Source organism: Myxocyprinus asiaticus, chromosome 6 (assembly GCF_019703515.2).
Source record: "Myxocyprinus asiaticus isolate MX2 ecotype Aquarium Trade chromosome 6, UBuf_Myxa_2, whole genome shotgun sequence".
Classification (NCBI taxonomy): Eukaryota; Metazoa; Chordata; class Actinopteri; order Cypriniformes; family Catostomidae; genus Myxocyprinus; species Myxocyprinus asiaticus.
Window position 1 is genome coordinate 47,196,339 of NC_059349.1, and position 25,121 is coordinate 47,221,459.

The following is a 25,121-nucleotide window of genomic DNA, read 5'->3' on the forward strand; positions in this document are numbered from 1 at the left end:
CACCGGCTCCGCCGCAGCCCACCCCTTTGGCCCGGCCCCGGCGTGGAGCCCACCGCAGGAAGCCGACGCCACCCGTCTCACAGCTGGCGCCTCACTACGGAGGTCCTTGAAGCGCCCCTGAGACGGGCGACCCAGGGACGAGGGAACCCACTCACGTGGAGCTGGTAAGAAGTCACCCCATCCCCTGGTGGAGGGCCAGGTGGAAAATCTTTTGTTGCCTTTATGTTTGATTTCGCCGGATGCCCAAGTGGCTGCGGTACCCAACAGTTCAGCAAAGGAGTGGCTTCCTTCCTCCCTGGGTCACATACCCTGTGTGTACGGTCGTCGCCACGACTACCATCCACGGGCTTTTTCTTGCAGGATTGGTGCTCCAGCGGTGGCCTTTCTGCCCCTGAGCGCCCAGCTGTGGCACACAGCCGCTCCCAATGTGGCAGTCTCCACAGGTTATGAGGACAGCCATCCCAGGCTGTTCCAGGGATGGTCACAAGGAGCCAGGTAAGTGCTTCGATGTCCCTAGACTCAGCACAGCCACGATGTGCTGTGGCACCTCGTGCTCCACCCCGCCACGAGGCCCCACCTGCCGGTACGTCCAATGACGTTTTCCCATTGGTCCCCCTCGTATGGAACTTGAATGTGTGGCTCGCGCTTTCAAATCCGTCGTGATGGCTAATCCGGACCATCGGATTCGGCTACGCGATTCAGTTCGCCAGGCGCCCGCCCAGATTCAGCGGTATTCACTTCACCTTGGTCAAGGGCGAAAACGCTGCCACCTTGTGCGCGGAGATCGCTACCCTCCTACGGAAGGATGCGATTTAACCTGTCCCTCCAGCCGAGATGAAGAAGGGGTTTTACAGCCCTTACTTCATCATACCGAAAAAAGGCGGTGGGTTGCGGCCAATCTTGGATCTGTGAGTACTGAACTTTACACAGACTCCCGTTCAAGATGCTGATGCAAAAACGCATTCTGGCGAGCGTCCGGCATCAAGATTTGTTCGCGGTGGTAGACCTGAAGGATGCGTACTTCCACATCTCAATCCTTCCTCGACACAGACCCTTCCTGCAGTTTGCATTCGAGGGTCAGGCGTATCAGTACAAAGTCCTCCTTTTCGGCCTGTCCCTGTCTCCTCACATCTTTACGAAGATCACAGAGGCTGCCCTTGCCCCATTAAGGGAGGTGGGCATTCGTATTCTCAACTATCTCGACGACTGGCTAATACTAGCTCACTCTCGAGACATGTTGTGCACACACAGGGACCTGGTGCTCTCACACCTCAGCCAACTAGGGCTTCGGGACAACTGGGAAAAGAGCAAGCTCCTCCCGGTTCAGAGCATCTCTTTTCTCGGATTGGAGTTGGACTCAGTCTCCTTGATGGCGCGCCTTACGAACAAGCGCACCCAGTTGGTGCTGGCCTGTTTGAAGGCATTCAAACAGGGAACAGCGGTTCCACTGAAACTTTTTCAGAGGCTCCTGGGGCATGTGGCATCCTTGGCGGTGGCCACCCCGCTCGGGTTGATGCCTATGAGGCTGCTTCAGCACTGGCTCCAGACTCGAGTCCCGAGATGGTCATGGCGCCACGGGACACGTCATGTGGCCATCACGTCAGTCTGTCACCGTCTTTTCAGCCCTTGGACCGACCTCTCATTTTTACAAGCAGGCGTTCCTCTAGATCTGGTCTCCAGGCGCATCGTGGTCATGACAGACGCCTCCAAAATGGCTGGGGCACTGTTTGCAATGGGCACGCAGCTGCTGGCCTCTGGACGGGCCCGCGACTGCATTGGCACATCAACTTCAGCACTTCAAGTTGCTGCAAGCCACTCACATCCCGGGCAATCTCAACACTACAGAGGACGTGCTGCCACGGCAGGTTACCCTCAGGGGAGAGTGGAGACTCCACCCTCAGGTGGTCCAGCTGATTTGGAGTCGATTCGGACGGGCACAGATCGACCTGTTCGCCTCCCAAGAATCCTCCCACTGCCCGCTCTGGTATGCTCTCACCGAGGCTCCCCTCGGCATAGACGCACTGGCACACAGCTGGCCCCCTGGCCTACGCAAATATGCGTTTCACCCAGTGAGCCTGCTTGCACAGACCCTGTGCAAGGTCAGGGAGGATGAGGAGCAGGTTGTCCTGGTACCACCCTACTGGCCCACCCAGATGTGGTTCTTGGACCTCATGCTCCTTGCAACAGCTCCCCCCTGGTGAATTCCCCTGAGGAAGGACCTTCTTTCTCAGGGACGGGGCACCCTCTGGCACCCGTGCCCAGACCTCTGGAATCTCCATGTCTGGCCCCTGGATGGTACGCGGAAGACCTAAGCGGTCTACCACCCGCGGTGGTAGACACAATCACTCAGGCTAGGGCCCCCTCTATGAGGCGCCTGTATGCCTTTAAGTTGCGTCTTTTCGCTAAGTGGTGTTCTTCCCGATGCGAAGACACCCAGAGATGCGCAGTCAGATCAGTGCTTTCCTTCCTGCAGGAGAGGCTGGAAGGGAGGCTGTCCCCTTCCACCTTGAAGGTGTACGTTGCCACCATAGCAGTACACCATGACGCAGTCGATGGTAAGTCCATAAGGAAACACGTCCTGATCATCAGGTTCCTAAGAGGAGCCAGGAGGCTGAATCCCTCCAGACCATGCCTCATTCCCTCATGGGACCTCTCTGTAGTTCTTCAAAGTCTACAGAGAGCCCCCTTTGAGACTTTGCAGTCAGCCGAGCTTAAAGCACTCTCCTTGAAGACTGCCCTCCTGACTGCGTTCACTTCCATCAAGAGGGTAGGTGACCTGCAAGCGTTCTCTGTCAGCAAAACGTGCCTGGAGTTCGGTCCGGGTTACTCTCACGTGATCCTGAGACCCCGACCGGGCTATGTGCCCAAGGTTCCCACCACCCCTTTTAGGGACCAGGTGGTGAACCTGAAAGCGCTGCCTCAGGAGGAGGCAGACCCAGCCTTGTCATTGCTGTGTCCGGTGCGTGCTTTACACATCTATTTGGATAGCACGCAGAGCTTTAGAATCTCTGAGCAGCTCTATGTCTGCTTTGGTGCACAGCAGAAAGGAAGTGCTGTCTCCAAGCAGAGGATCGCCCACTGGCTCATTGACGCCATAACTATGGCATATCTCGCCCAGAACATGCCACCCCTGGTAGGGCTACGAGCCCATTCTACCAGAGGTGTAGCGGCTTCCTGGGCCCTGGCCAGAGGTGCCTCTCTAACAGACATTTGCAGAGCAGCGGGCTGGGCAATACCCAACACCTTTGCAAGGTTCTACAACCTCCGGGTGGAACCGGTTTCTTCCCAGGTAGTGGCACATCAACACAAGCGGATAAGCCCGGGATAGCTGGCCGGGTGTATCGCTTGCAAATAGCGCCTTCCACCTCCCTTGGAGCTGAAGACGTGCACCATTAATTCCCAGTAGTGTTCACAAGTTCCCTGGTTGACTTCCTCCGAGCCTGGGTAGCTCAGTGAGTATTGACTCCGATTACCATCCCTGGAGTCATGAGTTTGAATCCAGGGTGTGCTGAGTGACCAAATTGGCCCGGTTGCGGGGGGTAGAGTCACATGGGGTAACCTCCTCGTGGTCGTGATTAGTGGTTCTCGCTCTCAAGGTGGCGTGTGGTAATTTGTGCGTGGATTGCGGAGAGTAGCATGAGCCTCCACATAAGGAGCCTCCTCGGTGTCGTGCACAACGAGCCACGTGATAAGACACACAGATTGACTGAGACTTGTCTGACTTGTCTGACAACTGACTGAGAAGCGTAGGCAACTGAGACTTGTCCTCCACCACCCGGACTGAGGTGAGTAACCGCGCCACCACGAGGACCTACTAAGTAGTGGGAACTGGGCATTCCATATTGGGAGATATTTGTTCAAATGACAAACAGAATGAAGATTTATTTTAATATATTATTTAATAAGAATAACAAGTAAGGCCCAAGTATTTTAAAAGTTCCTATGTGACGTAGATCCTGCGACAGCCCCAGAGCTCCGACGCTCGGTGTATACGTCAGCATCCACATTCACTCATCCATTTCGTTCACTCACTGCTGAGATATAGTGTACTCACTGCCATTCACTATATAGGAAATAGTGAATGACACAGTCTTCGCAATACGATCGCCTTGCGCCTGCACATCTCTCATGCACGTGGCCCACGCCCCTCACTTTGCACGTGCAGAAATGCTGTCTGTTCACGCTCCAGTTGTCAATCACGCGAACGGCAGAGCTAAAGGCATTTATTTACACATAACTTGAATGTTTACATGGATTTATACAGTTAATCAGCCCGAAGTAGCTGCGATAGTTTCCGTTATTCCCACGAGGCCGTGGGGTAAATGCATAAATACTGCTCATGACATGCGGGACAAAGCACACTAATAGATTGCTGCAGATTTAAAAATGTACACTTAAAAACTGATGTCATAAGAGCCCAGTTACAGAATCACCCTGAAAATGACCATTACCATGACACAGAAAAGCCCATGTTAGCATTAGAGCCTTAAAACTTACCTCAACGTGCTGCCTTAAATTGAAGCTGATATTTTAATCTTGAAATATCAGCTTGTCTTTGTGTTAAATGAAGGCATTGCATGATGAAACTATTCTTTTTTCACTGTACAGATTGAAGAAAATGTTTCATTTTGAAGAGTTTGATGCTGCAGCAGTGATGGACTCGACTTGAGTGACAGTCTGTGACATTGTATTTGTAATAAAACCATAGTAATCACAAAATTAACTAGTTACTACACTCATGGTTACTACAATATTGCTATAGTAAAACCATGGTTACTATATGGATAATAAAGTATTACTGTAGTAAAACCATGGTTCCGCCAAAAAACACGGTTACTACAGTCATGGTTACTACAATATTACTATAGAAAGTTGATTTAAAATATGATTTATTTTTGTGAAGATCAAACAAATAAGGTGACAACATTAAATTGAACATACATTTAAACTTAATATACTTTAATAAACTAGAAAAACATAATAAACTTATTTAACTGAATAGATAGTAATAAACAGCAGCAGTACACTCAATATTTCTGTTTAAAAAAAGGCAAAGCCATTTTAAGGCTGGGCTCAACTGAATCAGTGAATCATTTACGTGAAATAGTTCATTTGCATGAACTGTCCGAAAGAAAATTAATCGAGGAAATCATTTATTTTGCTCCCCTGCTCCACATTCGCAGTACAATGTGACAAATGCAGAGGTTTGTGACGATAAAGCGCTACACTTGGAATATGTAGCTCTTTACTGGAAAAGCTACAGTTTTGTAAAAGTAATTGAAATACTGTCACGAAATTTTAGTTAGTAGTGTCATTACTTTTAGTTAACTACTCTCAAACATTGTTCCCTAGCATAGCGGAAAGGTCTGGAATATCTGATCGCTCCAATTTTAATTAATGGAGCTGTTAATGTTTGACTTGTGCAGCTTTGTTCATTATAATGGGAGCGATCTACGAGGTCACTTTTAGAGCCCATAAAAAATACTCTTATCTAGACTTATAGTCAGCTAGACTCTACATACAGTATCAAACTTAGATATACCAAACATAAAATGTGTTCTACACATCCTACAGATTTTAGTCTGTATACAGTCATCTCTCTTTTAACTAATGCAATCCAGGCATCCAATGTGTTTTTTTTTTGTTTTTGTTTTTTTTTGGACAGTTCTAGTGAACACCATGGTCTAATAATGTTGTAATGTTGACATTTTATTGCAATTATGTTAATGTTACCACTACGAGTCACTGGGCATTTTTCAAATGTCACTTTTTGTGCCTTTGAAGGGCACTGTATGAAGGGGACACCACTAGAAGGGTGGTTCAAAACTAAAGTAAAATCTTTTTTTTTTTTTTTTTTTTCATGAAAGGTCCTTCCACAAGATTGTTTGTGAAGGGTACATTCATACAGTAATTCCATGCACCCTTCAGAGTGCCCATATCACTAGCTCTGTTCTTCAAGAGTGAGTAGGGCATAGGGACGATCACTTTTGATTGGAATTCGCCCACTATGAATTACACTACTCCAATCATTGTTGTGAATGTGTTTGACAGCTAATGAGAAATGTTCTAGAAACAAAGACCTCACTTAACAAAACAACACATTGCCAACACGCAGTCCAGTTTAACATGCTTAATGTGAGTTCTTGCATTATTGTGGCAGTAAAAATCCTAAAAGGGGAATAAAGTTGTCTTCAAAATCTGTACCGTTAAACTGGATGTCACTATTCAGGTAAGTTGCAATACATATTGACTTTATGTTACCTTTTATGCCATGAAAGTAGAAAAGAGAATTCACTGTAGAAGCAGACAGTTGACACTAAAATCTCTTATAGCGCTCCTTGCAGCAATGTTGAGAACGCGTACTTGCATGGTGTTATGACTTGTGGTCTGTCACGTTTTGGAATGCAACAAGACACAAAATCAAGCTTACTTAGCTAAAAGCATCTACGTTCATGTACTTGCTTTCAAAATGTTTCGGCCTTAATTTGGCAACTTACCAAATAAATAGTCATTCAATTATTCATCATTATTATTAATCATCAGGGCTTTTCACATTTTCTCAAGAATAATCTGTTGGGGAAGGAATTCAGACACTATCGATATAAAGACGGAAAAAAAAAAAAAAAAAAAAACTCACATAGAGTGAAAATATGAGCAATTAATCTGAAAATAACCAAACCATCCTATCTGCAAAGATCTCTGCTCACTAAGAGGCATGTGCTTATTCTTTACATTTGTTTACAAATATATATTTTGAGGTGTTGTGTTTATACCCCCAAACTATCTAATACTACTTAATAATACTTTTAAACAGCATTTTTCTTATTTTGTGCTACTTAAATGGGTAACACTCATGGTTGTATTTGTTAATGTTAGTTAACTACATTAGTTAACATGAACAAACAATGAACAATACTTAATAATCTTAGTTTCTTCATATGCTAGTCCATTTTTAACATTGAACATTTTATAAGTTAACATTAGTTAATACAATATGAACTAACATGAACAAACAATAAACAATTGCATTTTTATTAATTGACATTAGCCAAGATTAATAAATGCTGGAAAATTGTATTATACATTGTTAATGATACCTAATGCAAACATTGTTGTAAAATATTACCCAGTAATTATCATACTTGCAGTTTCCATGACCTCATATTAATTGAGACATTGGTTTATTTGTACTTCTCAAAACAAGGCGATAAAATGGTGACTTATCACAGCACCTAAAATACACATATTCCCTTATGCATGAAAAAAAAAAAAGCTATTGGACATGTTATTTGTCATCTACTGAGCTATACAGTATAGTGCTTCTTTTTTTTAGTGCTTTTTATAAAAAATACAAATACAAATACAAATCTGCTCATCACGATTGCACTGGTTCTATGGATGTTTAAGAGTTATGTCAATTTTCACACCGGGAGGCCCATTTTCATGATTTCGCCAAGGGCCCCACAAACCCACGGGCCGACCCTGCTCAGTGCATTTAAAAATCGGCATAAAAAATCATCAACATAACAAACAAAATGAGGTCATATGACAACAAGGTAGCATACTACAATTAAAAATGTCTTAATACATACGGTTTCACATACTTCAAAAAAATATTAAGCAGTATGCTAGTATTCCATTCCAAACATATCCTCTCTCTCTCTCTCTCTCTCTCTTTATCTGTTTATTTCTATATAATCAAAAAAGTATGTGAGTATGTGTCGTGTTAAGCCTCTATCCTTATTAAAGATAAGTTTGTTCTCTCCTTTTGTTTTTTTGTTTTTGCATTGTGAAGATCAGACTTAGCCCTCCAGAGCAGTTTCTCAGACACCTGCAGAGATCCTACATTGCCACCCGCATGGCACTGTTTCATTATCGACAGTCCGATCGCTGTCAATCGATCACACCTCCTCACCCACAGAGCCCTATTTTGGCTCTGCATGACTCGATCAGTTCAAAGAGATAATAATTGTGAACCATGACAGCTGGGAATGAGATTAGCTGTCAGTGTATATGTGACTGAAATAGATTTGTATATGCCCTTTTACAGTTTGTGTGTGTGTGGGTAGACCAAGGTCAAGTGGTATTGTACAACAATCCAAACCCATACAAACACAAAGATATACCTTCATATTAAACACACACATGCTAGAGGTCTGCATGGGCAATATCTAATCCCACTCTGTAAACAAGACCCAGGGACCCGACCTGATGGGCATTGTCCAATTTTAAGACACACACAGACAAATATACTAGTGCACATACACAACCCTGTGGCAGATGACCCAATGAGCTCTGATGCTCCAAACATCAAACCATTTTCATTCTGCTCTCTGACATCCCTTTGGCTCCCACATTGTTTTGACTGACTGCTTCAGCTCTGTGGGAGTTTTGGGGGAAAGACATAATATGCTAAAAACATCTCTAAAGTAGAAGTCTGTTTTTAACCCTGAACAGTGGCGGTCAAAGGGTAAAAAGCTAATAGAGTGCATTGCTGGCCAGAGAAACCACACGCAGATATAACACAGAATATCTCATAGGCTCAGAGCACACGTGCATATTATCTCACTCATTTGGATATATGACCTCTCTCTTGTCTAACTGAATCGATAGACCACCCAAAGTATTTCGACTTTACTCAGACTGGGAATTACTCTGGGTTGTCTTGTAAAGGGAAAATAACATTTTTATTTGTAACTGTAATTTCCTCAATATTGGCATTGTTTGTTCTATTTCACAGTCAGAGCTTTGGTGACATATTTGTGAACTTTCTTTTTACCCCAATATTATTTTACTGTCCTGACTACATGTTGCTGTGATACGATCAGGGTTTTTATCAATGTGGTCGATATAAATCTGGATTGAGTAATGCACGGTTAGAGGTTCCATTAATTTCAAAGGCAGTTGAGATCAGTGTTGGGGTAACCGTTACAAGTAATGTGTGTTAAGTAATCTGATTACTTTTTTGAGTAACAAGAAACACAATATTTTTTTTTTTAAATAAAGTAACGCATTGCTTTTGTACACCTCTACTTTCCCTGTATTGCGAGAAATCAGGAGTAAAAGTGTGCAAACTTCAGGGAGGAGACATAGTGCATGATTGGCTTTGTAGTTCTATAGAGTGTGAGGCCAGAGACTATTTAGCAGAGATGAGTCACTTCTATTTAAATGAATGGGAGAAATTGGAACACCCAACCAAGAAGCTCTAGCATCCAAAAGTCAATGGATGTAGAACGGACGTCCCACCTTACAGGTAACAGGGCCAATCACCTTTTAGATACAGACATCACCTGTCAATCAACTCGCTAACACGTATGCACATTAGCTATACAAGCTGGGAAATTTGCGTGTTTTAGCGTAATATGAGGTCAACATTCGGTTGAGTGAAACGCGATTGATTCACCTGTTAATACACACTGCATTAAAAAAAATCAGTAAACACGTTTAGGCAGAGGGATTATAAGACTAGTCTTCCACTGGCCACGACATGATACACAGGGTGAAATACTTGCTCAGTTCACTGACTTATGCAGCTCACTATAACTGGGAGAATGGGATGAGAAAAGCTGACTTTGGATCAGTGTCTCTGAGCAAAGTTTTACATCGATTGTGTTTGCAAAGAAATGTCTTAGTTTCTAAAAAGATTCTACATTTTTGTTTTATAATAAACAAGTAGTTTGATTCATGAAACAAACAATTTTTATTATATTTTGGTAGCATTAAAAATGATTCCATTTAAGTTGTATCAACATGCGCCTCTGAAGTTGTATCCGATCAACCAGTGGCGTCTGTATGCACCATGGATCAACTCAAAACAAGCATACACAGAGATGACTTAAGTGAAAAATATTATTTTATTATCAGACACATTCCTTGAACATATTAGGCTGGCATTCCCCACTGAATTTTATCCTGATTTTTGAAAAACATCTTAAGTTGACTCTGAAATTGTTGATGGGCACAGCACATGATGACATATATGATGTAGGTTCAAGTGTTGGACTTTGCTGCTTTAGGTAAGAAAGTGGTTATACTTCATTATTCATATTGGCTGCCTTGTTGATGGAAAAACAAATCATGCATATTCATGTAATTGATTGTTTATTATAAATATGATGTGAAGACCAATTTTCTAAATATCTGTTTGTTTACTATGTTGTTTTGACATGAGTGTTGTTCAGTAGCTAGCATGACTTGTAATGTCTCTTGTATGCAATGCATGTCTTATTTGTATGGAATGCACAGCATAGCAGAAGAGAAAGTGGCTGTGAGAAAAAGTAACGCAAAAATAACGCAAAAGTAACGTAACACTTTACTTTCTATAAAAAAAATAAAAATAAAATAATAATAATAATAATGTAATTAAGTTACATTTTTAAGGAGTAACACAATATTCTAACGAGTTACTTTCAAAAGCAACGTTACCCAACACTGGTTGAGATGCCGATAGAAATATGTGCCCAGCTAGGATATTTGCTGATTTTGCGGTCTCAAATTTTTTTAGCCAATCCCCTGAGCTGTAAATGACTAATTACTCTGAAGCCCCAGGAAAATGATTTCCTGAGAACGTTGACTGGCTGATGGCACCACAAGAACGCACACAGTTCCAAGCTCTTCACTAGTGACTGTCTTGATTGTACATGAATAAGGCACAATAATATAATTACATATTTGCAATTTTTTATATTATTATTATTAAATTTTTTACAGAATACACTGAAAGTCATTTTTATAAATTGAAATCCTCCAGCACTGATTGAAAATAGGAAAACAAAAGTCTTTTTTTTATTTTTTATTATTTTAATTGCTAAGTTAGTGGCATCAGATCTATGTAATTCTATGCACTTTTTGTTTATATTGTAGTGCACTTTATGGTTTCTGTTATTTTCCAAACCTACAGGTACCATTTTGTTTTATTTATGAAAATCTTTTTTGTATTATATTATATTATATTATATTATATTATATTATATTATATTATATTGTATTGTATTGTATTAAACAAAAATGTATCAAGTAAAAAGTTACAGGGGAAAAAAGTTACTATTAATTACAGGTATTTAAATTTTTGTGACAGATTTCCTTTACATCAATAACCTTGGATATGATATATTGTTGTTGATGATTGCTGGTTATTTTTGGTCTTTCTCTGTGTGAGTGTGTGAGCACTATGACACGTGCAGCTAGCTTTAGCAAAGAAAATATAATAAAAGGGACAGGAGTGAGTCATTAAACTCCATTACTAGTAGCAGCTGGGCTCCGCATTAAAACAGATCTCTCGGCCCTCAAAGAGCGATATGGAATCATCTGTCTCTCTGCTGATGGGAGTCTTTTTGTCTTTTAAGGGCTTTTCACCTACCACATACAATCTGGGTATTTTTCTCTCTCACATCCTCTTTTTCTCATTCTCCAGCTTTTTGTTAAACATTTGAGTGAGTTGTTTTATGATGCATGAAATACACAAGTGTGTTCATAGACAGAGAGGAGCATATGGAAATGCAAGATTACCTTGCAGATTCTTGAATCGTGACAGTGAATGGATACTTGTTTATTTTGTGATGGGTTATGAATAAAACCTGTTGTTGTCTGTTTTAAATTTCCCTGTAGCTTTTGTGAGCTGTTAAACATCTTTAAGGAACAATATTTTACAGTGTATATTTAACACCTTTTCATATTTCAAGTCTGAGACAAAAAGCCCCAGATTGTAGCAAACTCTTAAGCATGTATCCATCACTGATGCTCTTCTCATGACTCCGGTACTCAAAAAAAAAAAAAAAAAAAAAAAAAAGAAAAAAAGAAAAAAAAAAATTTTTTTTAAAGTTTTTTAAAGTTTACACATTTTTTATTTCAAAATGCTCAGCTTTGCAAGTGTAATATTTGTTCAATTAATGCCAAAGCAAATGTGGTTGCTTTGACATTTAGCAAGCTGTATTTTTAATACTTCAAAAGTTTTTTTTTGTTTTTTTTTGTTTTGTATTATTATTATTTAATTATAATTAAATGCTTCACAATTATTCTGAATTTATAAAGATTACTCAATTCAGTTTATTGGAAATTTGTCATATCATTGAAATGTGTAAATCTTAAAAATAGGCTCTTTTAAGAATACAGAGTTTTGTGGACCAGTGGGTAGCTACGGGTGTGCCAGGATGTGCAAATGCCACCCAAAACGTCAGCTTGCACACCCAAATGATTTTTTTATGTTTTTAATGCTTAAGAATAGTAGGGGTGTAATGACTATGATTATATGATCATATAACTATAATAATACTTGATGTGTTACAAGGGCCGTCTCAGATTACATGCGTGTTTTTGCAACAGACGCAGAGCACATGAATGAAGAAACAAGCTCGCTTGTATTGCTATAACCGAGTTTGACTTTCTTCGACATTATTCTGCGCATAATGCATTTCTACAATGGCATTGATAACTTTTGTTTTCGCGTGATCCTGCATCTTCGCTAGTTTATGTGTCAGTGCAAAACATTAATAAAATAAAATACTGAGTGGACCTTAAGACTTTGCATTCACACAAGCAAAAATGTTTGTTGTTGTTCTTTTCTCCTTCAATTACAGTATGCCTATTTTGGAATATTTGGAGAATATACTTGGAAAGGTAAGCTCCTGTAATGCTCCTATACATGATTATTTGTTCATAACATGTTATACGCCATTAAGTTGTTAAAGGGATAGTTCACCCAAAAATGAAAACTATCTCATCATTTACTCACCCTCATGCCATCCCCATCTGAAAGCCACATGTAGTGCCTGTTTAGTTTCACTTTCACATTTGAAAGTGAGAGTGGAGATTCAGAGTAAAAGAAAGGACTTACATTTTGATGTGTTTTTCACCCATACCTATCACATCGCTTCTGAATATATGGATTTTACCACTGGAGACATTTGGATTACTTTTATGTTTCCTTTTTGTGATTTTTGGAGCTGCAAAGATCTGATCACCACTCACTTGCATTGTAAGGACCAACAGAGCTGAAATATTCTTCTAAAACTCTTTTTAATTAACAGGCCCAACTACTCCATTGCCAAAAGTAGTATTCATTTTATTTAAGTAATTATAATGTAATGCAGGGCTGAAAAATAATTTAGAGCTAAAAAGACATGAATGCAATTTTTTTATTAATTATTATTATTATTATAATTATTATTTTATTGAAATATCAGCAATAAAAGACAAAAAAAAAAAAAATCACATATGACTGTAATTGTGTTCTTTGCATAAATTTGGACACATTTTCATCAGTTCCTTGAGGTAAAATAAAATGAAAAAATAAAATAAAAAGAATATTCGCTAACTGCCGCAAAAAGCTGTGAACTTGAGACTTTGAGACATACTCTTTGTTTGTTCAAAAGTTTGACCTTGTGGACTGGCGGACACTTGTTCTGGCTAAGGACAGTATGTATGATGAGGTGGTACAGATGGGATCTGTTCATCTGATCACTCGGGCAGAACTACCTGCTGTCACTGCCAGGGGTTCACGCATTCCAATAAGTGCTGAGCCGTACACACACCCCATAATTTCAGCCTAATACCTCCATGTTAAAAGACGCAAAGGGAATTTAATATTTAAAAGTATCTAAAAATACAGGAACACAGCCACTAAATCAGCTTTCACAAACACCCGACCTTTTAAAATGACGTTTCCTGTCAAATGGCAGCTTTTATCATATGTTAAAAAGGGGCAGGAGGGGTTGCTATTATGTCGGTGTAATTAAAAAAGTAGGCTGCTACTGAATTTACCCAAGAATTGACCCCACATAGTTTAGTGTGAGTTCCCATTGATGAGATGCAGCTAATTGGTTTTTAATTAATCATTATTATGTGTTCAAGCCAGATAAAATGTGTTTTAAGTGCTTAAGCAAATAATGATAAGACGAAAATTAGAAAAAAGGTCCAAGTTAAAGGGAAAAATCACCCAAAAATGAAAATGCCATCATCATTCACTCACCCTCATGTTGTTCTAAACATGTATGACTTCTTTTCTTTTGTGAAATGCAGAATTTTAGCTTCCATACAATTAAAGTAAATGGTAATTGAGTCATTCTGCCTAACATCTTTTTTTGTTCCACAGAAAGAAAAAAATGGGGTTTGGAACAACATGAGGGTGAATAAACGATGACAGGCTTTTGATTTTTGTGAGAATTTCTATACCCCTTTAACTCGTCCTCGGTGAAGAAGTCATGTTAACATGCACAGAGTGTCTTCAGTTTGATGTGGGAGGGAGAGATCTGTGTTTAGTGGTAATAGAGAGTGACAAAAGGCAGAGAAACATAGAGGGTGTTTACAGCAAGTTATAGTGAGAGAGAGAAAGATGGCCATAGAGACAGACAGGGTGAGTGAGAGAGAGAGAGAGAGAGAGAGAGAGAGCAGGACACACTAGGATTGCTATCAATGATTGAACACTACTCCGTTAAAGCAATAGCTCACGCAGTAATGAGAATCCTGTCATTTTGTACCCATATGTCGTTCCAAACCTGTAAGACTTTCTTTTTTCTGTGGAACACAGGAGATATTTTGAAGAATGTTCATGCTGCTTTTCCATATACTGTATGAAAGCACAGGTGACTAAGGGCTGTCAAGCTTTAAACAATTTCAAAAAAGCACAATAAAAGCACCATAAATTCAATCCATATGACGTATGTGCTGTATTCTACTGAAGCCACAATATTGTGTAAGAAACAGACTCACGAAGGAAACTTAACACCAAGTAAAAAAAAAATAAACGAAAAAAAAGGGAAAGAAAGAAAAAAAAGAAGCATTCTTACTTTGTGTTCTCTTGTGTTTTAAAAGAAACAAAAAAGAATCCTTTTTTTGAAGAAACTATTTCTTTAAAATAATGTTTCTTCAATTGTTCTTTTTAGCACATTAGGTTAAACTAAAAACCTCTTCACCAAATAACTGTTTTGGATTTATATGATTCTTAAATTGCCTATATGTTTTTTTTAGAGATTAAAAAGTTTAATCAGGTTATTCTCTGCTTTTGACATCAAAATTTAAATAGTGTGGTGTGGTGAGCAAGAGACAGACACAGTGGGTGTGGCATCAGGCCTAGGAGACACATTTATTTGAAATAATAATAACAGAAATTGGGAAATACAGTATCCATGGGGAAATAGTGTCCAAAAGAAAGTGGGAATCTGGCATCTTAGAAGTGAAAAGAGGCTTACTGAAGGTGGGGGAGTGCCCATGGGATGGACAGGGACATGGGTGGGGTCCGGCAGTTGAACGTGCTCCCTTCCTTGGACAGTCCACAACAACAGGCATGCACAAAGCACTTGTGCACGTCGGATAAGCCGGTAAGTATGCCGGTAAAGGTGTTTACATGCAATGCAAAATTGGGGTAATGGGGAATATAATTGTGAAAGACAACCATTTAAAGGGATAGTTCACCCAAAAACTAAAATTATCTCATCATTTACTCACCCTATTGCCATCCCAGATGTGCATGACTTTCTTTCTTCTGCTGAACACACACACACACACACACACACACACACACACACGCAAAATATTTTTAGAAGAATATTTCAGCTCTGTAGGTCCTCACAATGCAAGTGAATGGTAACCAAAATTTTAAAGCTCCAAAGACATAAAGGCAGCATACAGTAAAATTAATCCATAAGACTCAAGTGGTTAAATCCATATCTTCAGAAGCGATATGATGGGTGTGGGTGAGAAACAGATCAATATTTAAGTCATTTTTTACTATCACTCTCCACTTTCACTTTCACATTCTTCTACTTTTGTTTTTGGTGATTTACATTCTTTGTGCATATCGCTACCTACTGGGCAGGGAGGAGAATTTATGGTGAAAACGAACTTAAATATTTATTTGTTTCTCACCCACACTTATCATAACGCTTCTGAAGATATATATTTAACCACTGTAGTCATATGGATTACTTTTATGCTGTGTTTATGTGCATTTTGGAGCTTCAAATTTTTGGTATTCATTCACTTGCATTGTGAGGACCTACAGAGCTGAAATATTCTTTTATAAATATTTGTTTGTGTTCAGCAGAAGAAAGTAAGTCATCTGAGATGGCATGAGGATGAGTGAATGATGAGAGAATTTAATTTTTTGGGTGAACTATCCCTTTAAGGCATTTACTTGAACACACGTCATTTTATTTAGCATAAAAGGTGTACAAACGTAAATGTAAACATGGTCTCTAAAAAATGAGGACTAGGACTTTTAAGCTCCAAAATAATACGTCGGGTTTGGAATAACATGAGGGTGAGAATTTTAATTTTTGGTTGAACTGTCCCTTTAAGTGTGAATGTAACATGTCTTAACATTCGCAGTTTAATGTAAAGATTTGACCAGCTCTGCCATTTCCCTTTATCTCACCATCTCAGAACAGCATGGATGCACTTGAAACACTTCTAAAGGGACAGAATAGCTCATTGGCCATCCTTTTAAATGACCCCTAGAGAGAGAACAGAGAGATATGCATCTTCATCTTCCCCAGCACACCCTGTGCCTCTCATTGGAAATCCATAAAAAGCATACTCTCCTGGAAAATTTATTAAGTTGGAGCTCTGTTAGAAGAGAAGTCTAAATTAATTTAAGAGATCAGCCTGAACCCCTCTATGCTCCATTACAGTAGGCCGGGCTCATTAAGGTACCAAATAGATGCTCCAAATCCGTATGCATGGAGCTAAATCTGCAGCTGACAGATGCGGGGAGATCTGCTTGGCAGACAGTCACTCTTGTCATCATTGATTTCACTCTACAGCAGAAAAAGGGAAATGAGCGAAGCTAAGTCTGCAGTGTTGTGGAAAAAATGTTGTTTATAAGAAAGGAGTCCTGGAAGGCGGTGGACCTTGGCCAAGCCTCTCAGCGGACTTACCGCAATTCCAATTATTTTGGTGTCGGAAGTTCTTGCGTCTCTGTGTAGGAGACTCGGCAAAATTAACATGGGAGCCACTAACCTTTAACGCTTGACAGGCTATATGAACAGAATAAGAGATCTTGCCAGAGGAATGGGCAGTGTTCTCTTTCTCTCTCTCTTTCGTTTACTCTCTCTTTCTTTCTGTCTATGTTTGCGAATGTAGTTTTTATTATTCATCTACTGAATGCTAAATAAGGGGCATTTCAGTTTGGTTATGGAGTAGAAATGGCTTTCATGTGAAGTTATTTAGATTCATCATGGCACAGCTGCATATTTTATATAATTTATTATTACATGGCTGTCTGGGATACTTGAATCTGATTGTTCAATCATGGCATTCTGCTGTTAAATATTTTTGTATATTAACTGTTAAACAGACTCTTTTTTTTAATATTTTTATATTATATAACATACAATTTTTTTGTGTTATATTTCCTTGGCATTATTATTAATAGTAATAAAATAAAGAAATAATAATAACAATAATAACAAATAGTCACGCTTTAGTGATGGGGTTTACAAATGGAACTGCTGAGGGAGTGACAGTAAATGTCATCTTTCTCTCTCCTGGCTGCTGTAAACCTGTCTTGCTCTCTCTTTTTCCTCTTTCAAAAAAGTCGTAGAAATGTAATAGTGGATTTTTCTTTTGCTGTTGGAGCAAATGTAAAAGCAAAAATAATATTGCTGTTGTCTTCCATACACCTCTATAGAAGTTTACACCACTATAGTATACTTCTGCATTCCAAACACGGCAATGTGGAAAGGGTCAATTGGGTCAATCAGATTTTGCGTCAGTAATCAGTAATCTAATGATTACTGAAAATGTCTGGTTGCATTACAAACAAACAAGCAAACACAATCAATCAATCAATAAATACTTTGAATAATTATACTCATGTGGGTATTAAAGCTGTTGTAAACTATGACAGGTTTCATTGCTCTGCCTTCAGACATTATCTTAACTAGTATACATCAGAATACATCAAATGACAAGTCAATTTTAGCAGCAAGTAGTTAGTAGTCAGTAGCTGAGCCAATGTAGCGGGGGATGGTCCTTTATAAAATCTCAGCACGTGAGCGTCTCACATTTCCACGCATTAGCGCTTTAGTGGCTGATCCGCATGCCATGATTAACTTGAGAATTTATCACGCCGCATCTGCGATTAATCTCAAACAGGCGCACAATCAATTATCTCAAGACGGAGGATGTTGAGCAGCTGTAAGCATGTGTTAAAAACTGTGCAGTCAAGATTTTAAACAGCAGTCTATATGTTTTACAGCAGAACATGTAGCTTAGGCTTATATACGTGGGCTGTGCAACACTGTAACCTGTCCAAAACACCCCTGAAAGACCTTGTGCTCCATGATGAAATCTGATATTTGACGTTGACAATGCATGTAAAACGCATGTATGGTACATATAGTTCATGTATGGTTTTCATTGATAAAAATGTCATATACGTACAGACTGTATATGCAACATATATTTCAAAATATTAAAAAAAATACTTTTTCATATATGTAACATATATTTTCTTAAATACACTCTTAAATTACATGTATTTCAAATATTTTTTAGACATAACATGTATGATTGTATACATATATTACATTGTATAAGTGAAATGTTATCTGCTTCATGTTTGCATATGTACTTTAGAACAAGTCAAAAACAAATAGTGGGATTGGAAATATGTATATATATACTGATGAACCAAAACATTTTGACAACCTGCTTAATATGCTGTTGGTCCCCTGCATGCCGCCAAAACAGCGCTGACCCGCCGAGGCATGGACTCTAAAAGACCCTTGAAAGTGTCCTGTGGTATCTGGCACCAAGACATTAGCAGCAGATCCTTCAAGTCCTGCAAGTTGTGAGGTGGAGCCACCATTTATCGGACTTGGTGGTCCAGCACATTCCATAGATGCTCAATCGGATTGAGATCTGGGGAATTTGGAGGCCAGGGCAACACCTTGAACTCTTTATCATGTTCCTCAAACCGAACAATGTGTGCAGTGTGGCAGGGCGCATTAATAATTAATTAATAATTTTCTTTATTTATCACACATTATACATTTGCACATATACGGTGAAATTCTTCTTTTTCACATATCCCAGCTAGGCTGGGGTCAGAGTGCAGGGTCAGCCATGATACGGCACCCCTGGAGCAGATAGGGTTAAGGGCCTTGCTCAAGGGCCCAACAGTGGCATCTTGGCGGTGCTGGGGCTTGAACCCCCGACCTTCTGATCAGTAACCCAGAGCCTTAACCGCTGAGCTACCACTGCCCTTTTTTTTTTTTTTTTTTTTTTTTTTTTTTTTTAATTTCCTGCTGAAAGAGGCCAATGCCATCAGGAAATACATTTGCCATGAAGGGGTGTACCTGGCCTGCAACGATGTTTAGGTATGTGGCATGTATCAAATTGACATCCATATGAATGGCTAGACTCAGTGTTTCCAGCAGAACATTGCCCAGAGCATCCCTCCACTGGCTTGTCGTCTTCCCACAGTGCATCTTGGTGCCATCACTTCCACAGGTAAACAGAGCACACATACATGGCCATTCACGTGATGTGAAAGAAAACGGGGCTCATCGGACCAGGTGACCTTCTTCCACTGCTTCAAGGTTCAGTACCGATGCTCGTGTGCCAATTGTCAGCGCTTTTGATGGTGAACAGGGGTCATGTGCGATGCACAATGTGTTGTGACACATTCCTCCCGTAACCATCATAAACATTTTCTGTGACTTGTGCCACAGTAGACCTTCTGTCGGTTCGGACCAGAAGGGATAGCCCTCATTTGCCTCTCACATCGATAAGCCTTGGGTGCCCAACTCCCTGTTGCCGGTGAATTAATGTAAGTGCTTTTTATAAAATTATAAGATTCACATTTCTACCTTTAAATACTAAATTGGTCACATTCACTTCCATTGTAAGTGCCTCACTGTAACCTTGATTTTTACTTTATTTAAAGAAAAGGTGGGATGGGTAAAAAAAAAAAAAAAAAAAAAAAAAATATATATATATATATATATATATATATATATATATATATATATATATATATATATATATATATATATATATATATATATTCCTTTAATGAATGAAAATATTAGTGGTGCTTGCTAATTAGTTATGCTGCTTTCAAGTGGACCTGGGTACTAGTCGTACCTCCAAGCTGAGCATTTGTTACTACGACATGTCACGCATTCAAGCGGGAAATAAAATAGGGAAGAAGCCAAACTTGAACAAATATGCAATAAACAACTGCAAAAGCTCTTTTTCTGTAGTACCGGTGAAAAAACAAAAGTGAATAAACCTGCATCACCCATAAAACACGACATATATGGTATATTAATGAATGGTATCTAATATATTATTAAATAATTTGCTTAAATCAAACAAAAATATAGATACATAAAATAATGTGGCTTTTTATGAGAGGTGTGCTTTACTTTTCTTAGATATTAGATTTTTGCCTATCAGACAATAAAAAAAATCCCATAAAATTATTTTGGAGTGATACAAGCCATACTGAGGAACAATAATATAAAAGACACTTAGGGTGGCCTCTTTTGACTTGGATCAGAAAACAACCACTAAGCAACCACCCAGAACACACTAGCAACCACATATCATTGGCTACAAATGACTCAAAACACCATAGCAACTACATAGCAACGCCCTGCAACCACTAACAACCCTATACCATTTTGGCAGCGAGTTTCGGATGAGCAAGCACCATACAAATTTTCTTCAGAAAATGCAAAAAATGCATTGTTATGAGCTAGAAAGTTGTTGGCCTTGTTCTCTCTACTTTTTCTCTTTTTTACTTTTTGTCTCCTTTTCCTTATTGGTTTTAGGTTGTTAAGCTATGTTCAGACTGCCACTAAAAATCAGATTTTTTGCATATCCAGATTGTATCCAGATGAGTTTTGATAGTCTGGACAGCAAAAAACCACATGAAATCAGATTTTTCCGAATCTGATACAAACCACATCGGGAGGTGGTTTCAAATGCGATTTAAATCTGATTTTTTTAGATGCGTCTCAGTTCGGACGATCTGGCGGCTCAAATCAGATTTCAAATGGTCTTTTGCGTCACTCTTAACGCAACACACAACGATGACGTCAAAAATCATTGACAGAAATGCTGGAAGTATTCATAATCCGGCCGTGACTGAAGCACGGAACATCACAATATTTACCACTCTTCGTCACTTAGTTCTCCTTGTGCGACGGAGGAGTTCTGCACTGCGACTGGGCATGGCGCTTATTTGGAGAGCGAGATGATGCACCTCCATTTTTCCTGCATCTGTTTTGAAAGCATCGTCACGTGGGTACGCCTATGTCGTTACCAAAGCAACCCATGCAGATAGGTTGGTTATGTCTGAATGCGCAAATCTGATTTGATCACTTGCAATTAATAGTGCAGACAGTCTGCTTAAAAAGATCTGATTTGTGAAAAAATCTGATTTGCCTGCAGTCTGAACATAGCCTTAGTTTTTTTTTTTTCCTTTTACAAATCAGTTACCTGGTTGTCCTGACAATGGCGACGTCCAAAGTGGGGAATAATGCTCCATATCTAGTCCTTTTATTCGCCAGCCAAGAGCTGGACCTATCAGTTCTATTATAGATGTGCCATTGTGTATTGTCTATAAAAAGAAAATGTACAAGCAGAATGCCTGCTTGGAATTACTTCAAGAACTCTCTTAATGAGCGGACAAGGGTTTTGTTCTTTCAGAAGAATAGAGAGAGTGAGACAGAAAGATAAGTATTCAATGCTATTCTCACTTAAAGCACACTTCAAATCAGCATCTTTCTCACACAACGAGGCAAACATGTCTTCCTTGGCAAAACGGAGGCAGCCATATGGCTAACGCAGCCCTCAGAGGCTACACGCTAAAGTGGCCATTGTTTTAAATAGACAATGCACTGCCAGTCCTATGCTTGCCTTCAAAGGGATGCTATTATGGCCCACTGACTCAATGGACACCAGATTTATTCATGGGCACACTTAGAGAATAAGAAAAAGCGAAGGGATGGAGCATGTGTGTGAGAGGGAGAGAGAGACAGGGAAGAGGTTTTGAAGGGAGATTTGCAGAGAGCTAATGAGACTACCAAGGGTCGCATTAGTTATTTATTTTCTGAGGGTGTTAGGGAAAGTTGTAAGAGAAGGACAGACCAATTAGCTGCAAGGACCTGGCTCTGCCTTATGTCCTTGTGCTCCGACAGAAAGATGGTTTCAGAAAAGGCTCTGAAATGCAAAACAACCCTTGAGTCTTGTGCAGTACACATACACACACACACACACACAAACACACACACATACAGTATACACAGAAGGGCTGAATGGGACAGGGGAGAAGAGAAAAGGATAAACTCTCTTGGTTTCAGGAGGTACGTGCCACAGTGCCTTTCATAGCCCCAACACTGTTTTTCATTTGTTTTTCTTTTTTCTTTTTTTTTTTTTCATTTTCACATTTTCATTGGCATGATTGTTTTACATAAATTAATTAATAAAGCATCAATAATAAAAAAAAATAAAAATAAAAATAAAAAATATGGCAATAATGACAACCTGGTCTCATAGAATTATGTTACTATACCTAAATTTTTGCAAAATGAATTGCTCGTTGTATGTATTGCAACTGTTTAATGGTGAAATAAACACTAGAGGCACAACAACAACCACTTTTAATCACTTTGATGAGTCAAATGGAAGGTTATCTGTTCATTAACACTTTCTTTTCTCCCCGTTCCTTACACGACATGCACAAATGCATTCCTCAGCTTTCTGTTCTTGGCTGACAGAAGTGGATCTGATGTGGTCTTCTACTGTTGTAGCCCATTCGCCTAAAGGTTCGACAAGTTGTGCATTCTGATATACTATTCTGACTACAATTTTACAGAGCGATTATCTGAGTTACCGTAGCCTTTCTGTCAGCCTGATCCAGTCTGGCCATTCGCTGTTGACCTCCCTCATTATCAAGGCAATTCTGTCCGCAGAACTGCTGCTCTCTGGATGTTTTTTGTTTTTGGCACCATTCTGCGTAAACTCTAGAGACTGTTGTGTGTGAAAATCCCAGAAGATCAGCAGTTACATAAATACTCAAACCAGCCCGTCTGGCACCAACAATCATTGTCAAAATCATTGAGATCACATTTTTCCCCATTCTGATGGTTGATGTGAACATTAACTGAAGCTCCTTACCCGTATATGCATGACTTTATGCACTGCTGCCACACGATTGGCTGATTAGATGAATAAGTAGGTGTACAGGTGTTCCTAAGTAAGTGCTCAGTGAGTGTATATATACACACAGTCACTGAGCACTTTATTAGGAACAGCTGTACACCTGTGCAGTGACTGAAAAGAGTTTTTTTTTTTTTTTTTTTTTTGAACGAGTAATAATCATTCAAAGTATCATTCTTTTGACAACTTACAACACAATACATGGAGTGGACTTTTTATCTGACCTGGTACTCGTCTGAGGTAATGGCACTTTGATGTTCCGGAGCGAATTCAAAACTGCATTTTTTGGGGGGCCTGGGTAACGCAGTGGTAAAAGACAAAGGCTACCATCCCTGGAGTTCACTAGTTCACTAGTTCAGATCCCAGGGCGTGCTGAGTGACTCCAGCCAGGTCTCCTAAGCAACCAAATTGGCCCGGTTGTTAGGGAGTGTAGAGTCACATGGGGTAACCTCCTTGTGGTCGCTATAATGTGGTTCGTTCTCGGTGGGGTGCCTGGTGAGTTGACCATGGATGCCACAGTGGATGGTGTGAAGCCACCACACGCGCTGTCTCTGTGGCAACACACTCAACAAGCCACGTGATAAGATGCACAGGTTGATGTTCTCAGACTCAGAGGCAACTGGGATTCATCCTCCGCCACCCAGATTGAGGAGAATCATTACACGACCACGAGGACTTAAAAGCGCACTGGGAATTAGGCATTCCAAATTGGGTGAAAAAAAAAAACTGCATTTTTTGCTTACTTGAAGGGCACTCCTGTGGGAGGGGATGCCACTCAAAAGCTCATTCAATATATATATATATATATATATATATATATATATATATATATATATATATATATATATATATATATATATATATATACAGTATATATATATATAAAACATTGCTTAAGTTCAGTAACAAAGTATTTGTAGGCCTTTGTTATTATACACCTGGGGCACCTTTGGCATGCTTTTTTAAGGTACTCGGATTTGAAATAATAATCCTAATTTTGCATACTACATAGTACGAATAGGATGCAAATTAGGATGCAGCCCCAATCTATAGGAGTCTATAGATGGTTCTTCACCGATCTGAGTTTGATTCAGACCTAATGACTTTCAGTATTGGGTTTGTTTTCTCATTGTATATGTAAAAAAAAAAAAAAAAAAAAAAAAAAAGGAAACAGTGATTGTTTATTCGTACTATCTGATAGCAGGCGATATTGGTTTTATTTGTGTGTGTGTGTGTGTGTGTGTGTGTGTGTGTGCTGTAAGCAGGCCTGATGGATGCAGAAGACTTCAGATTAGCTGTGATCTCTTTAACACCAGTGGAGGCGATTCTCATTTTCATACAACACCTGAGACTCGTGCACACACCTGCAGTCTGAACAGAGTGATTGTTTAGCACACCCACGCATACACAAACACATACAAACGCACACACCCATTCTAATGAACAGATCAAAGTGAGTTCTGGACCCTGAACCCCACTGACTCATTTTCTGTCGTCTCGTGGAAAAAAGCTGTCCTCTCTCTGAACGAGCAGTGACGTGCTCTTCATCGCTTAAATGTCACCCAGCGCACAGGCTAATTCAGTCACACCTCTACCAAACACAGAAACAAACTACACCTCGTCTGAGAGATAGTCAGAAAGAGAGAGATCTCAAACCTGATTAAAATTATACTCCGCCAACACAAGTCTAGGTAAACATGGTGATTTGCTCAGAGAGTGATAGGCTGTCTCTATAATTGTGTGCTTTGCTTTGATGTTCAGAGTCTGTGTTTTATTATCTCTTCTGCTGTGGCATAAAGGAAGATGACAGGAAGTAAAAAGGAGTGTTTTCTCAAACATTAGCAACACAGTCTGTCATCACGGAAATGTTATAAAATTGTCCCAGAAAGAAAGAAAGAAAGAGAGAGAGAGAGAGAGAGAGAGAGAGAGAGAGAGAGAGAGAGAGAGAGAGA